At 33.7% G+C, this 17,487-nt stretch overlaps 1 long non-coding RNA gene across 3 annotated transcripts; it reads right to left on the bottom strand.

Moving 5' to 3' along the window:
* Positions 1 to 11,947: 11,947 nt before the first annotated feature.
* On the bottom strand, positions 11,948 to 17,347 carry LOC125424058 (uncharacterized). 3 transcript variants are annotated; one of them, XR_007242837.2, is made up of 5 exons: positions 16,909 to 17,347; positions 15,853 to 15,911; positions 12,814 to 13,606; positions 12,354 to 12,610; positions 11,948 to 12,251 (listed from the first exon to the last, which is right to left on the bottom strand). It is a non-coding gene; the product is annotated as an uncharacterized LOC125424058 (long non-coding RNA). The 3 variants fall into 3 exon arrangements; XR_007242835.2 differs by lacking the exon at positions 15,853 to 15,911; XR_007242836.2 differs by lacking the exons at positions 15,853 to 15,911; positions 16,909 to 17,347 and adding an exon at positions 16,346 to 16,875.
* Positions 17,348 to 17,487: the final 140 nt, after the last annotated feature.

Genomic DNA, 17,487 nt, shown 5'->3' with positions numbered 1-17,487 from the left:
GTAATAAATTACTTTTGTTTACATGACCTGGATATAGCTATAGATATAGATCTATAAATGTGGTATGTTTATATAGATGGCTCTAAATAGGCAACTTTCATATTGTGTAGAAAATAAGGGAGCTTACCATTGGATGTCTCCTGAATGATTAAAAATCCAAGCATAAAGGGAGCCCAACTACTAAACACCTTTGGAAATCTATAAAGGCCATTTTTTTTTCAAAAAATATTTTTACATATTATTTTTGCATTCCCCACTGCATTTCATATAAAATTCCTCAAATACATTTTTTATTTAATATTTTGTAAATTTCAGCTAAACAATATTAAATTTTTTAGTACACATTAATCAAATAATATTAAATTGTTATTACATATCAACCCAATTATATAGATATATTCAGATAACAAAAAGTAAACATACTTTTCACCTTTAATAAATAATTTTTCTTTTTTAAAACAAAAATATGTAACTGTAATTTATTCATTCATATACAATATAATTTATACATATAAATTATTTAATTATTTTAAATATATTTTTATTTTTTGTAATTTATTAATAAATGTTTTTAAGTTTTGAATTTTTTTATTAAATATTCTTCATCAAATATAATTATATTTAAAACAATTTAATGGAATTTATAAATAAATTATACTTTATTTAAATAGATTATATATATTTATTTTTACTAAAAAAATTCAGTTTTTGATATAAAAAATATGTTTGGTTATAGTTAATTGAACAACTTAATATTATTATGTTAATATGTACCAAATAATATTAATATTATTTGATTGCTATGTATTGAGCAATTTAATATTACCCAATAAAAACCAAGTGTCCTGGCCTGGTGGTCCAGACTCATACTTGCGCCAGAGATGCGCCAGTTCGAGTCGCTGGGGTGGGGAGGGCATGGGGTCAGCCAAAAATAAAAATTAAAAATTAAAATCTACTAGACATTTAATGATGAAAAATATCTTAAAAAAATATTATATAAAATGCAGTGAAAGAAGCAAAAACAATCGCTTTTATTATATTGTTATTTTTTGAAATATGTAAGGCTCTTTATATCGGTGGACCTCTATTGCATTTAATTGGAATTGTCCTCTAAAATCATTAACTTTTTTTCATCATTTCGTACGAATGGACGAAAATCCTTACTTGAAAAGCAGAGTAATGGTGGCCTTTTCTCATCTTCAATAATAGTAATAATAATAATAATAATAATAATAATAATAATAATAATAATAATAATGGTACTGCCTTCAGAAATTTTTCTTTTTTCGTTTGATATGTTCTTATATTTTGAGAGAGTAGTGATTTTTGAGTTATTTGATGGTTGAGTTTGTCTTTGTGATAATTTTTTTCCAACTCTTTTTTATTTTTTATTCGTTTTTACATATATTAGATTAAGGGACGGAGAATTTTATATTTCATGCCTCATCCAATTCAAGATTTGGGAATCAATATCGATTGTTATTATTATTAAGTGAAATTTGTGTAATTAACATATTCCTCACTTCAATATATATAAAATTGAGAGTTTGATGCATCACACTTCTTTCCATGCTTTAATTATTATTCCGAATTAGAATTACATTAATAATAAATAATAATATGCTTTTAATTTGGCAGATTTACTATTTTACCCCTACATATTTATTTTAATATGAATGAGCATGCTATTTGTATCAGTTGGGTCCTACAGAGCTGATATACTAATTATTAAATTGCGTCTTTTATCTCTTTTTATCTTTTAAAACTAACAAAAAATCCATGCATGGACAATTTAATAATAAAAACCAATATTTTCCTAAGCAATGATTAGAATTCAAATCCCTCAACTCTAATAAAAGAATAAAAAAATCTATACGAAAATAAGTTTTTCTATACAGTTTTCAAGTGTTGATTAATATTGCAAGTGATAATTCAATAATACAGTTGAGTAAGTAGCTATGTACTATTTTGTCAATTATTCATATTATCTTTATATACCTTTCTTTTTTTGAAGATATCTTGATATATATACCTTTCAAACAATTGTATATTATACATGTACATTTATTTATTGATAGGAACGTGTATATTAATTTGAATAGGTACAGTAACGCCGCAAGAAGAAACATACGCAAATCACGTCATATTAGTAGAGATATTTGAACTTTGAAGTGTCAGATTATAAAAGAAAATGCTAGTGTGAGCTTTTGTGACAGGTTAGCATGATTGCTAGCTATGGGTTTTGCTTGTTGTAGGAAAACCAGCAGCAAAAAAGAAATTCTTTTTGCATTAAACTCGGCATATATATATATATATATATTCTACCAGAAGAATGCAAATATTTTGTATCCTTTATGCTCCACAATATATGCCTGATAAACACTTAGATGTATTAAATTGAAGATTGTGTGTATAATAGGGTCTGAGATAATTATAATATTATTGACATCCAAGTACTTTCACTGGTGAATAATTGAACTTGATTGCAGAGTTTGTGATATGGAACTTATAAATCAAGAACAGCTGTTGGAAGTCTGTTAATTTTTTTAAAAAAAGTGCTTAAATGGAAGCTCCCATCAGTAATTAATTAAGTGACATATATATGGGCTTGAGCTAATAAACTAATCTAACTTCAACAATATGTATATGTCTATGTTTTCTTTCTGCAATAATTCTGCATTGATTTGGAAAAAGGAATAAAGGTTCTAAATTCACCTCCCTAACCTGTTTGTAAACATTTTTAATTTCTGTCCGGTACTCCTCTGTGCCATTCAATTATGAAAGATAACAAATGTGGTAAAAGCTTATGATTTGTTCTTCAAAGGGGAAATCCAAGTAAATCGTGTGAAATCGTCAACGAAATGAATAAATATAATAAGGAGAAATGTTTCCATGCGCCGTTTTCCAAGTTTGTGTGCCGTCACAAGAAACAAAATAGTAGGCTCCCTTTATTGATATTCGAAAACTGGTTGCATAATTTTTTGTTTTTACAGAAAAACAAGTAAAATAAGTATGACCTAATCTTTGATGCAAAGTATTGAACTCTATTTGGTCCATTTTCATATTTGCCATCTGAATTAATTAGCATTAATTAGAAAAATTGAAATCACCATCATTCTATATATGTAAAATTTTGACTTATTTAGAGGATAGTATTCCAGTATGAACATTAATTAGACAGCTTGCTAGTAGTTGGTATAGAAAGTGGATTCATGACTTACAGACTTAACTAATTCCATAATAATTATGAGCTGAAGGTATTAAATGTGATGGTAGTTGTGGAACATTAATGCATCGAGATGGATTGGTATATGAACAGATTTTCTAGAAACAAAGATGCGTTGAGGTATTATGCAAGTCAAAGGTAATTGAGGCATTATAATGTTATCTAACTTTGATTCACAAACTAGAAGATAATGATTCTGTACCTCTTCCATGGTATATCGCTCTGGTGTGATTCCAAGAATTGTAGATACGGGCTCAAATTCTGAATCTAGCTAGACCACCAAGAAATTTTCTCAGATGATCAGGAAGAAATAGGATGTAGAAAATTGGAAAGAACCGTTGCTGAAGGGAGAATTATACAGTGAATAGCAAATTAAGGAATGGGAAAATTTGACATTTTTTTAATGATGTTATTTTGTTCAATTGGACAATATGAAGACACATATCTTTTTGAAATTAATATGGCTGCCTCTACATGGATGCGTGTACCATATTAGTACCCCACACATGGTCATGGACGAATAATTTCTCGGTGGATGATAAGTTTTGATGCTCTCTCTTTTGCCAATTATCCATATAAACTTACTACTTTTTTTTTTTTTTTTTTTTTTTTTTTTTTTTCAATCATATAAACTTACTTAAAGGAGCATATATCTTTCGGCTCAATTAGTGGATTATTTTATTAGGGATAAAACTATATGGTTTAAAGAAGACTACCTCCATGGATGCGAGACTGCTGTTAGAACAGAATCGTCAGCCCGGGCCAATATGCTGATTGCTGGGATTATAATGTGTAATCGTTTGCTAAGGAATTTGGTTGTGGAGCGCCAGTTCGTTACATTAATCCTGTCGCGGCGTCAGCAATCACAGGTGACTTTGTGAAAGAAGCCGCCCTTCTTCCTTTCACATTTGTGTTTGGTCATATACAAATATACCATGATGGGAATAACTATTAGTTTAGAGCATTTTTAATGGGAATATAAATTGTAAAAATAAATATGCTAAATAAGTAATATAAATATGAATTTTGCTATTTATTATTATTGATAATAATTATAAATTTAAATGGTAAATTTTAATTGAAATATTTAATTATATTATTTTTTGCAATAAAATTTTTAAAATAAATATTTTAATAATAACTATTTAAATTGTATATGTAAATCTAACTGATGATTGTTCATCAATCATTTTTCTATAAATAATGTTTTAAAGACGTTACTCTCCAAAGGTAATATTTATAATGAATATCAACTTTGATGTGGCTTGAACATTATTAAATGATTGTTTACTTTTAGGCATTGTAAAGATTTCTAAATTCAAATTATTTTTATAAAAATTAATTTTTTAAAAAGGAAAAAATATTTATAAAATATATAATTAAATAACAATAATAAATAATTTTCATAAATATTATCATTGGGGAAGAATTTTAAAAATGATTATATATTTATACCGTTTAAATTTAGATAATATAAATTTATATACCATATTAAAAACAATTCACATTAATCATTAGAGATGTTCTTAGATAACTTAAGTATAACATAAATAAGAAGAAGATCCAAATCCTTTCATAATTTCCTAAATAGTTAAATAAATAAAATAGATACAAATCCTATTTTTTTTAATCAGGTCCTATTTGAAAAAAAAAAAAAAACAAATTTAAAAGGAAACTCAATAATTAAACAATCAAAGTGTCATTAATTAGTACTACAAGGGCGTCTTAAAGTCTCTTTTAGCAACCCAAAAAAAAAAAAAAAAGGGGGCGTCTTAAAGTCTCTTATTATTTGTATATATTCGAGTAAGTCTAAATCTTTCATGTATTGTCATGGACCTTGGGTGCGTTTGAAGTCGATGGTATTTTTTTCATCGTCCTTTATTAGATAGGGTTTTCTCGAAAAATAGCCACCTTACAACTCCATTTTAGAAAAATAGCAAATTTTTTTTTTTTTTAAAACTAACCACCTTGGGACAAAAATACCCTTGATAAAATTGAAAATTACGCAAAAGGTTTTTTTTTTTTACCCTTTCCTTTCTTCCTCTACACAGCTGTTCGTGGGGTTTCTCTAAGGTCACTCTTTGCATCTCATCGCCTCTCACTCTTATTTTTTTGTATTTTTTCATATCTCAAACTAAAATCAGGTAAAAATTTTATCTTTTTTCTTATTAGATGAAAGTAAGTAAATATGTCTCTTTCTCTTTTTTCTTGTAAGTTTTATTAGTTTAGGATTTTTTAAACTTTTTATTTGATATGGGTATGCAAGAAATTAATTTATGAGATGTTATATGTGATTTTAAAGATACTTAGGTGGCATATGGTTTGAAAATGGGAGAAATTTTGTGTAAAACTGAAAAATCGCGAAAAACAGTAAAAACGGAGGAAATTTGGCGAAAAAGATGAACTTCCGCCAATTTCCTCCAGTTTGTCAGTTTTCGCAAAATTTCCGCCAATTTTCCGCCAGTTTTTCGCCAATTTTCTGCCATTTTTCTGCCAGTTTTCCGCCAATTTTCCGCCAGTAGGAAAAAGCTATATTTGGCCCAAAAAAAAAAAACAGAATCAACTTTTTTAATATAGTTAATATGTTTGTTCAGTATTATTCAAAATTTTATATACTTATTGATTTAGTTTAACATTATTTATTTAATTTTGTAGTAAAATGGAGGATGATGACATTGTAATTGCGGTTTTATACAATGGAACATTGGTACAAAATGATAGTGGTGATTGGGAATATCGAAATGGTAAAAATGTAATGGTTTCCGTCGGCAAGAGATGCACAAAATCAGAGTTAGAGGATGAGATTTTCAATTCTATTAAGATAGATCGAAATGAATATTTGCTAAAGCTAAAATGGATATATGGACGATGTGCAGAAAAGTTGGATCCTACAGAAATACGATGTGATAGGGATGTGAAATACTTTCTTCAAGAAGTGAGGAATGGAGGGATGACAATGATGCGGCCTCCATTGTATGTTGAGGTGATTTCGAAAGTTGAACATGTATGTAGAAATGTTCATCAAACAGCATTTGCTTTGGATAGTGGGAGTAATCTTCATTCTTTTTCTTGTCCTCCAATTGGCGCTCGTCTACCACAAGCTTCCGGTACTGAACCTATTCAGGCTACATCTCAGGAAATTATGGTTCAAGAAACTCAGTTTAGAGATCAAGTTGATGTTCGTGGGGCCTGGACATCATTTAACATCCACGAAGGAGTTGATGTTGGAGGTGACTATGCTGAACGGTTTCCTAACGACGAGGAGTATGAGCAGTTGCATCATATTGATCATGATGAGAATTACAATGCAGCAGGGGATGATGTTGATCATAATGATGTAGATTTTGATCATGAGTTGCCGGACAATGATAATAATATGCATCCTGAAATGAACAATGAAGGAGTTGATGATGTTAGGGTTCATCGTGCTACAAGTGACCACGTATCATCGAGCAACAGAAGTGGTTCTATGGCCATATTTTCGTCAAAGTTCACTGGCTATGAGAGCATAGTAGTTGGACAATTATTTCACAACAAACGTGACCTACAGAATAAACTGAGTATCTATTGCATGCGAGAAAATAAGGAGTTCAAGGTGACACGGTCAACTACACAACGGTATGAGGTTATATGCTTGGAAAATACTTGTAAATGGCGACTACGTGCAACCACATTTAAAAATGGAGAAATATTTATTGTGAGAATTTTTGATAATGTACATAGTTGCTCGTTAGATATCGTGCATCGAGAACACAAGCAAGCCAGTAGCCGGGTTATCGGGCAATGTAATCAAATCTAAATATGAAGGTATTGCACGTGTTTACAAACCCAAAGAAATTCAACATGATTTTTTGCAGAAATATGGGGTGAATATAAGCTACAACAAAGCATGGAGAGGTAAAGAGTATGCATTTAACAGTGTTAGGGGATCTCCAGAGGAGAATTTTGCTAAGTTACCTGCCTATTGTTATGAGTTAGTGTCGAAGAACCCTGGGACTGTTACACATATCAAAACAGACGATAATAACAATTTTGTATATTTCTTTATGGCGATTGGAGCATGCATTAGGGGATTTAAATCCCACATAAGACCCGTGTTGGCTGTTGATGCAACTACATTGAAAGGGAAATACAAAGGGTACATGTATATTGCATCGGGCATGGATGGCAATAAGCAAATATATCCTTTGGCTTTCGGCATTGGAGATGGAGAGAACGAGCAAGCATATACATGGTTTTTCCAAAACCTGAAGGATGCCATCGGAGATTTTCCAGATTTGATGTTTGTGAGTGATAGACACCCCGCTATTGAAAGGGCATTACGCAAAGTTTTTCCCAATGCATACCATGCGTTGTGCATGTACCATATAAGCAGAAATATTAAAGTAAATGGACATGCGAAAGATGAATCAATAATACAATGTTTCATGCTCGCAGCTAGTGCATATTTGGTTGAAGATTTTGAGTTTTATATGGGACAAATTGAGGCAAAAAACAGTAGGGCTGCCCAGTACATTCGATCATGTGACCCTACAAGGTGGGCACGTTCTCTTTGTCCGTGTAGAAGGTACACTATCATGACCACCAATATTGCAGAAAGCTTGAATGGCATTCTGCTAGATGCTAGAGAGATGCCAATAGTAGCATTAATAGAGCACATACGGGATTTATTGCAAAGGTGGTTTTATGAGCGACGTACTGCAAGTGCAAAATTGACAAAGCCTGTGACTGACCATATGGAAGAGCAACTCAAACTACGAAATTTGGAGTCCATCGGACTACGTGTGAAAGCCATTAATATGCATGAATTTCTTGTGGAAGGTGGGAGTTTGAGGGGTACAGTTAATCTCCAATCAAAAACATGCTCATGCAAAGTCTTCGATCTTGATCAATATCCTTGTGATCATTGTATTGCCGCTTGCAGAGATCGAAAAATTGCTCCTTATGGCATGTGTTCTCATTACTACACCGCGGATGCATATCGTGCAGCTTATGCTGAGTCCATTTATCCTTTGTTAGATGAAAAACAGTGGCATGTCCTGGATGACGTGGCAAGTCGCATTGTTCTTCCACCAAGATGGACACGTAGGCGAGCCGGTAGACCGAGGATGCAACGCATACCATCTGAAGGTGAAGATGTTATTGGACGTAGATGTAGCCGATGCGGTGGTGTTGGACATTATAGGCAGAGATGTACGAATCCATTGTCTTATGCTTTGAATTAGAAAGTTTTAATTTAGTGTTATGGTTTAATATGTTTTGATAATTATTTCATATATTGGATATAATATTTTCTACTCCACGGTGGATATAAAATGGTTATTGATTTTAAATGTCACTACATTTTTTGTTAACTCCATCTTCATCTTATATAATATTTGTCTCCACTCCCAATTTTTTTTACCCTACTATTAACTTATATAATCTATTAGAAATTGATTTTCCAAGTGGAGGAAATTAGTTTCTAATAGGAGTAAAAATTATTCAACGATTTCCGCTTGGAGGAAATGTTTTCCAACAGGAGGAAAACTGTCAGGACCCGTCCAGAATTCCTCCTCCGGAACCCTAGACAGCCCTGATCCCAGGGAAATACCACCGAACCTTCCAACGGAAAATCTGGCAGCACCTCCCCTAAGGGATTTACTTACCACAAATTTACCTGCACTGAAAACACACTTCAAAAATATCCCCTTATTCCTCCCACAAACTACAAATTGGTTCCACAAATTGCAGTACTTAAAAAAAATAAATACAGTAATCCAGTGCAAAATAAATACAACAAGAGTGAAAGAAATATTACAACTGCAATAAAAGAATAACAGGGTACTGCCGAACTAAAACAGCGAGGAAGATCAAGTCCGCTCCGAGTGAACACCGACAACCTGGTACCTAGAGGAACGGAATTTAAGAGTGTGAGATGCTAATCATCTCAGTGAGCGACCCTACTACTATACCATATATTATCACAGTAATAAGTATAAATAATAATTATTTGGAAATAATATTTTCTCTCAAAACCCTTACAATTCTCTCAGTTGGAAAGGTTCCCCTTTTAAAACAATTTCACAAAACCCTTTATCCATATTCCCCGAAACCAAGACATCAATTAAATACCAGAAGCGGTAACAATTATATCTTTAATTCCAATTCAGTTTCCAAACATTTTATTTTTAAAACACAGTTCTGAAAATCATTTGATGCACCCACTATATACCAGTGGCGCCAACAGTACCCAGCGTCCCAAGGTACCGCCAGACAGGAGGTTATAGAAAGAAACCGGCATACTGTCGCGTGGCGTCCCACTGCGCCGCTGCTAACCTGGTGTCCCGGCCATGGGGGGTGGCCGCCCTCTCCGATGGCATGCACAGGACACCCTCATAATATCAACCGCGCGCTACTCACACCCACCTGCGCGCTAATCACAACCGTGTGCACACTAACCATATCACATATACCATATCACATAATCAGAACACCAGTACGTGCACGGTGCATCTAAAAATTATAAAATCCATAAATTTAAATCATAAAACAAATTTCACATTTTTCATAAGCATAGCGGGCATAATCCATCCGCTTGAACCGGGAATTTTCCCACAATTTCTTTGTAATCAATGCCATAAATTCCATCATTTTCAAATCCACCAACTCCCAAATCCATCAATTCAAATATCCACATTTTTTCCAAGCATAAATAATTTTTCGAAATATCATAATCAAATCCCATAATATTTTATGGGCATATTTCATAAAAATTGAAATCACCAACATAACCAAATATTTTCCTTGAAATATTTGAAAATCGAATCGTGCCCAATTTACCATTAAAACCACACCAATTTCAAAATCCTCAAAACCATAAAATAATTCCACATGGCATAAATTGGTGAAATACACATTTTCTTAAATCCGATAAATTCACAAATAATTCCACAATAATTCAAATAAATATTTGGCACATAGAAATTAAATTCCAAATATTTAAATCACACATTATATATTCACCAATTAAATTCCCAAAATTAATTTGAAGGTGGGTCACTCACCTGGAGCACGCAATTAACCCATGATCCACTACGGGATCAATTCTACGACTCACCGGTGCTCCTAGAACAAAATTCACAGACAGCCAAATAAATTAATATTTTATTCGGGTAAATAATACCCGGTACCCGGGGGGTCAAAACACAAACGATAACTAAAATTTACGAATCATATACCGAATCGAAGCTCGAGTGATGCTAATCACAGATCCGGTCTTAATTTTCGATGATCGTACCCGACGGGGTTTGAATTTTATCGGGAAGCTTTTCGGGTTTCGGCTCCGCAATTCTCCCAAACCGTCGCGAATTGGTGGAAACGGAAGTCGGATTTGGGTTCAGGAGGTCGAACACTGCGGACTGGAGCTGGCCGGAATTTTCGGGTACTCGCCGGAACAGTAATTTCCGGCAGGCCGCCACGTCACCGGCAACCGTCGCCGAAACAGTATTTTCCGGCGGTGGCCGTTTGCTGTGAAATTTTGCAGATTTGTAGATCGTGAGGAGAGCAATCCAACGGGACCGACGGTGAGCAAAACGGAGGTCGGACGGCGGAGAAATCACCGTTTGAAGATTTTCGACCCCTCGCCGGAAAACGCTCCGATCCCGGCGCGTCGGTGGTCCGATGGCCGTGATTTTTGGTGGGTAGGCCGGACTTGAGGAGAGGATCAAGGCTGTCAGGCGCGTGTGGCCGGAAAATGGCCGGAACAGTGCCGATTCGCGGTGGCCGGCGGTGGAGGGGAAAAATCGCCGCCAAACTTCGGACGTCCGATCCGGGCGCGTCCGGCGGCCGTTCGCCGTGAAATTTGGAGGTTTTGCCGGAAATGAGGTGGGCAATCTGGCTGGCCGGCGCGTGTACAGTAACTAGGCCGGAAAAACATGAAAATGACCGGCGACCGGCGGGTCCTCTCTCTCTCTTTCTCTCTCCTCTCTCTCTTTCTCTCTCTTCCCCGAGAGTTTTTTCAAAATTAAAACCCTGCATGACACTGTTCATGCCACGTGGACCACTCAAAAGCTGACACGTGGCATTTCACTGTTCACCGACCCAAAAACATTAAAATAATACGGTATCTGGTAAACTTCAAACGTCCATAACTTTTTAACCGGATGTCCGTTTTGAGCGTGCCGCTAGTCTGTGAACTCGTATCGACGAGCACTTCACAACCATGCATGAGTCAAAGCTCAATTCCCCATAAACAAAAAGTCAACTCCGGCACCCCTTGGACAGTTTGGACCGCAACTTGTTTCGTCCATAACTTTCAAACCGTAGCTCCATTTTCGACGTGCTACCAGTCTACGAACTCGTGGCATCGTGCACTTCGCCACGGTACCCTAGTCAACTCAAAATTCTCACCGAGTCAAAAAGTCAACTTTTGACCCCCTTCGGTCAACGGTCAACGGTCAACCTCGGTCAACATGCACGGATTCCGGTGCGATTTGGGACGGGGTGTTACAAAAACTATTTCTGCTTGGAGGAAAATTTTTCCACCTGGCGGAAATTTATCCAGAGGTTTCAATTTTTCTTCATATGGGATTTCCGACTGGAGGAAAATTTTTCCTCCAGTAGGAAAATTCTTCCGCCTATAGGAAATATTTTGCGACAAGCGGAAATTTTTTTAAAATTTGTAATTGAGCTCTTAAGGCTTTTGTGCATAACGGAATTCTAATAAATAAATATGGCACATTTCCTATAAGGTCAATTACTTATCCTGACATCAATACCACATTGTTATCTTTGTTAAATGAACATTATAAGCCACCATTATATTCACAATTAAAAGTGAAATATAATAAATAATATGCATCTATAAACATAACAAAAGGAAAGAAAAATGCATCACCACGCAGCTCATATGCTTAGTTCTTTGTTGTAAGCCTCATATGCATACTTCTTCCTAAAGAACTCCATGTCATCTTGTGTGAATGTCAATGGTAATCTAGCATGTAAAAATTCGATGGTCTTGAGTGTAAATATGCCACAGTCACCACTACAAAAACAAACAATTATTATAACATATATTAGTATTATTAGAACCATATTCAATAGTTAATATTTATTCAACAAACATGTAAGTATTAAGGGGTTTTACCCGTTACTTTGCTGAGGGGTATTTTGTGCCAATTCACATGTAAACTCGTCAACGGAGTCTACAAGATCCGGCCGCTGCTCATAAAAGGATGCAGACCGCAGTAAATATAGTAACATTATGCATAATTTCTGGAAATAAATTTGTCCCTTGTATCGGTTACCAGCCTTATCTGAATCATATACAGTCATGCGACGCTCTTTCAAGTCCACGTGCCCTACCACCCAATGTATGTTGCGCTTGTTTAGTGGAATCAACAACTGTCAATACATTACAGAATTTCAGTTAGCACAATAAATAAAGGAAGGCACATGAATAAATAAATAGTTAACATTACACAATTTGGACATGTATAATTTTAAAAAAAAAAAAACTAAAAACTCTAAAAAAAACCATTAATTACATCAGAATATAATAAAAACAAAGAAAAGTAAACTGCACAATATATATATATATATATTACCTAAAATTTGCGGAGTTGACAATGGTAGTGCTGGTTACTCTTGGATCTAAAATGGATTAGGTATTAGATTATTTGTTCACTGGATATATTCAGACCATATCTGGAAATCTATAGAAGAGTCATAGAAGACCTATTATCAATTGACAGAAAATCCAATCCATGGAAATTGACAACCATTTATCAGTTCCTCAATAACAAACCATGTACAGAGCATGCGCTCCAAGAATTTCTGGACTTGTACTTGCTGAAAGAATGAGATATATGGTACAATTCTTGAACAATCAAAACAGATATAAATTTACAATTTAAATAAACATTGAGCTCTAATCTAAGAAGGAAAATATGCTTTTTCATTGTTTTTCCAATCAAGATTCACAATTGAAAGAGAAATCATCACTTACCTGAAGAAATCTGATGAAAGCTCATCAACCACTATAGATATATTTTTCAGGAGTTAGAAAATAAATAAACCAATTTTTCACATTCCCTTCCAAGTACTCTGACAGAAAAACAACTACAAAAAGTGTAATAGTGCAACAATATCAAGTAAGAAATAGCCATTACCTGAAGAAATCTGTTGAAAGCTCATCAGCCTTGATTTTTTAGGTGTAAGATTAGAAATGCACCAATTGACATTCCCTTCCATGTACTTTGACATAAAAACAACTGAAAATGGTGTAACAGGATCATTATTCTGTGAATATATCAAGTAAGAAGTCAACATTACCTGAAGAAATCTATAACAAGATCAGTTGTTGCCTGAATATACCAGCTTGCAGGATTCTAAATGGTCCTGAAAGAAATTAGGAAAAGTAACATCAAAAAATCACTAAAAAGCATATTGAGAAAACAAAAATACCCTAACGAGGGAATTTTAACAACTACCGCACCACATTTCATTCAATTTCTCCGATCAAATCGGAGACCTATTCAGCAACAAGAAGTAGACAATTAAGAGGAGTAACCAAAATAGATAATTAAAATAACAGGGAATGTAATACATCTGTATATATTTGTGTCTTAGGATATTACCATAGACATACAGGTAAGGGAAATATTCGCATAAAAAGTTGTTTATTTGGAATTAGGTTGGAACTTCTTCACCATTACCCACCCACACTGTATCCCAATCTAGATAAATACCTCTGCTAAACCAACTAAAAGAATCATGTAAAATTGATAAACATTTTATGCCAGAGGAATTAAAACTGACCAAAATGCTAAAGGTCATAAAGTCCATGGGACATTAGGTATTTAGCATTACATGAAACAAAATGGTAGAGGGGAAAACAAGAAAAGTGAAAAAGTAAGTCGGATTGTCAAACTCAGATCATATATGGAAATCTACGAAAGAGTTATATAGGACCTAACAAAACTCAAACAATCAAAAGGCATCCAAAAAGAACGATGAATGGAAAAATACACAGAAAACAAGGGCCATAGGAAGCAATAACTAGAAAACAATAAAAGAAAAAAAAATGTGCCATAAGGAGTGGCAATGAGCATACAAAGAATGAGGAAAAAGAAGAAAACCTATACTGCAACAATGAACACAAAGAAAGGACAAAAGAAATCAAAAGCCATTCGTGAAAGAAAGAATGATTACAAACAATAGAAGAAACCAAGAGTTTCCAGGAAGCAATAACAAATGCAAAACAAACAGAAAATTATAAATAAGTAAAACAACAACCATAACAATCATCTAAAGCAAAAGTACAAACAAAAACCATAGACAAAGCACAATGAATCAAGGCATCCACAAACAATAACAAACACAAACTACCCCTAGACATTGGCCACAAGAGCAGTAACAAACACAAAACATGACAACAAAAAAAGTAAAACCAAAAAAGTCCATGAAAATAATAAACACAGACAACACAAGAAGGCAAGAATTTCCAGGCACACAAAACAGAAAACTAAAAATTTGTAAAGCAGGGGCCATAACAATCATATGAAGCAAAGGTACATAGAGAGACAAAAACAAACCACAACGAATCAAGGCATCCACAAGCAATAACAAACGCAAACTACACATAGAATATAGCCACTAGAAGCAGTAATGAAAACGAAAAATGAGAACAACCAAAAAGTAATACAAAAAGAAATCCCTAAAAACCAATAAATACCAACAACACTAGAAGGCAAGAGTCTCCAAGAAACAATATTAAATACAATAAATGCACACCAAAAGGAAAAGTAAAAAGTAGTTAAAGCAAGGCCACAACATCTAAAGCCATAAAGGACAGAGATTCAACGCATCCACGAAGAATAACTAACAACAACATATAGAAAGCATCAGAGCAGCCACAAGAAGCATTAATGAACAGGAAAAAAAATGACTTAAAAATAAATAAATAAATAAAAAGCAAGTAAAAAGCAGCCACAAGTAGAAAGTAATGACATAAAAACAAACAGAGATTTAAAAAAGATAACATCAAAATTCCACCCCAAAAAATAACAACACGAGAAAGCAAGAGTTTCCAGAAGACTAAAAATATGTTAAGCAAGGGCTATAACATTCATATAAAGCGAAGGTACACATAAAGAAACCATAAACAAAGTACAACAAATCATGGCGTATATACGCAAGGAATAACAAACGCAAACTACACAGACAGAGTAGCCACAAGAAGCAGTAATGAAAACAGAAAATGACAACAACAAAATGGTAACACAAAAAGAAGTCCATAAAAAACAATAAACAAGAAGACAAGAGTTTCCAGGAAGCACTATTAAATGCAAAAAATGCATACAAAAAAGAAAACTAAAAATTAGTAAAGCAAGGGCCACAACAACCATCTAAAGGGTACATACAGAAACCATAAACAAAGAACAAGAATCAAGCATCCGCATGGAATCACTAACAACAACATATAGAAAGCATCAGAGAAGCTACAAGAAGCATTAATGAACAGAAAAAATGGCAAAAAAGAAAGAGCAAGTTAAAAAGCAGCCAAGTTAAAAAGCAGCCACAAATAAAAAGTAATGACATAAAACAAACAGAGATTTAAAAAGTAAGCATTTGCAATAGCTGACTTTTTGTTATTGGCTGAGGATGCTTCCAAGGTTTTGGCTTCGGATTCTTTTCATAGCCCCTGTTTTATTAGAAGTTCAGGTTATTTTAGCAATTGTTTAAGCAAATAAATATTGAAACTAGATGTATAAACTTTCTAAATTAACTCTTTTATCTGACAAAATTAGAAATATCAATATACTATTGCAGATGTCAATCTCAAGTACACAAAGCAAAGATACTGCTTTTTCATTATATTATTCTTCTTTCTATGTTTCTTCGTCGGTTTGCCAAACTATATATAACTACCAATTATCAACTACCACGATCTTCATTCAGTAATAACCCAGGATTATTCAAACAAGACCAAACAGGCAAAAAATGAAAGATAGCTCTTTTAACTTTCTGCTTTTGTTTGCAAAACAAATGTGCATCTCAAGAATGATTGCATGTATTCCACTGCACACAAATAAAAGAGAGATTGATTTGAATATGGAATCTAAAAGTTCAACCTACCTAACGCTTTTTGCAATGTATGTCGTTCGAAACCAAGCCGGATGGGAATTGGTATTAAGATTAACATAAATCAGACATCCGAGAATATATCACCACCAGCACTTATACAGAGACTGGCTTCTTAATTTGTAGATTGAAAAGTTGAAAAACATTTCTAAAAAGCCCAAATCCAGCCAATAACCAAAATTTCATAATATCTCAGGTTAAGGTTATCCACAACAGTGTCACTGACTCACTGTCACATTCATCTGGAGCATTGATTTTTGAAGAAATTTCCAAAAAAAAATAATAAATAAGTTTTTTTCTCGTAATATATGAATAAAAAATCTAACGAATCACCTTTCAAATTTTAAGCAAGCTAGTCACCAAATTTGAAAGCTAAAAATTAAAACAAAATTGAACAAAGACAAACTTAATACTCTGTTTGGATGATGAGAAAAACATCCCGAAGATGCAAAGAATTCACTAATTTGGCTTTGGTAGAACTGAGCCACCAAACAGAAGAAGAACCGTCGGAACAAATTAAAAAAAAAAAAATTAAAAAAATCAAAGAGTGAGCTCACCGTCTCAACAAACTGGTTCTTTTATGACACCGGCGAATGGGTAGAATGGCGCTGCTGGTGTGTTTTTTGCTTGAAGTGAAAATGGCGCTGCTGGTGTGCTTCTAAAGGGAAAGGAAAAATGGCGCTGCTGGTGTGTTTTTTGCTTGAAGTGAAAATGGCGCTGCTGGTGTGTTTCTAAAGGGAAAGGGAAAGCTTTATTTTTATGCCCTAGTTCTGTTTCGAAAGGAAAAGGGAATGGAGGAAAAAAAAAAAAAAACCAAAAACAACAAACTAAAACAAAGTTGTATTTCGGTAGAGAAAATAGACCCAAAAAAAAGTACAAAAGGGTATTTTGGTCTTGATGTACTAAAAGGTGGTTATTTTTAAAAAAAAAATTTTTTTTTGCTATTTTTCTAAAATGAAGTTGTAAAGTGGCTATTTTTCAAAAAAACCCTATTAGATAACCATCTACAGCAGGTTCTATGAGTCATTTCTGTTTTGTTTCTTGTGAAATTCAGTTTCTAATAGTTCGCAGTGGACTTTAAAGAACAATTATTAGAGTTGTTCCCTCTCATTTGCAAATGGGGCCCATGATTTTGG

The sequence above is a fragment of the Ziziphus jujuba genome, chromosome 9 (genome assembly GCF_031755915.1).
Source record: "Ziziphus jujuba cultivar Dongzao chromosome 9, ASM3175591v1".
In the NCBI taxonomy this organism is placed as follows: Eukaryota; Viridiplantae; Streptophyta; class Magnoliopsida; order Rosales; family Rhamnaceae; genus Ziziphus; species Ziziphus jujuba.
This window is presented reverse-complemented; position numbering and strand designations above follow the sequence as displayed.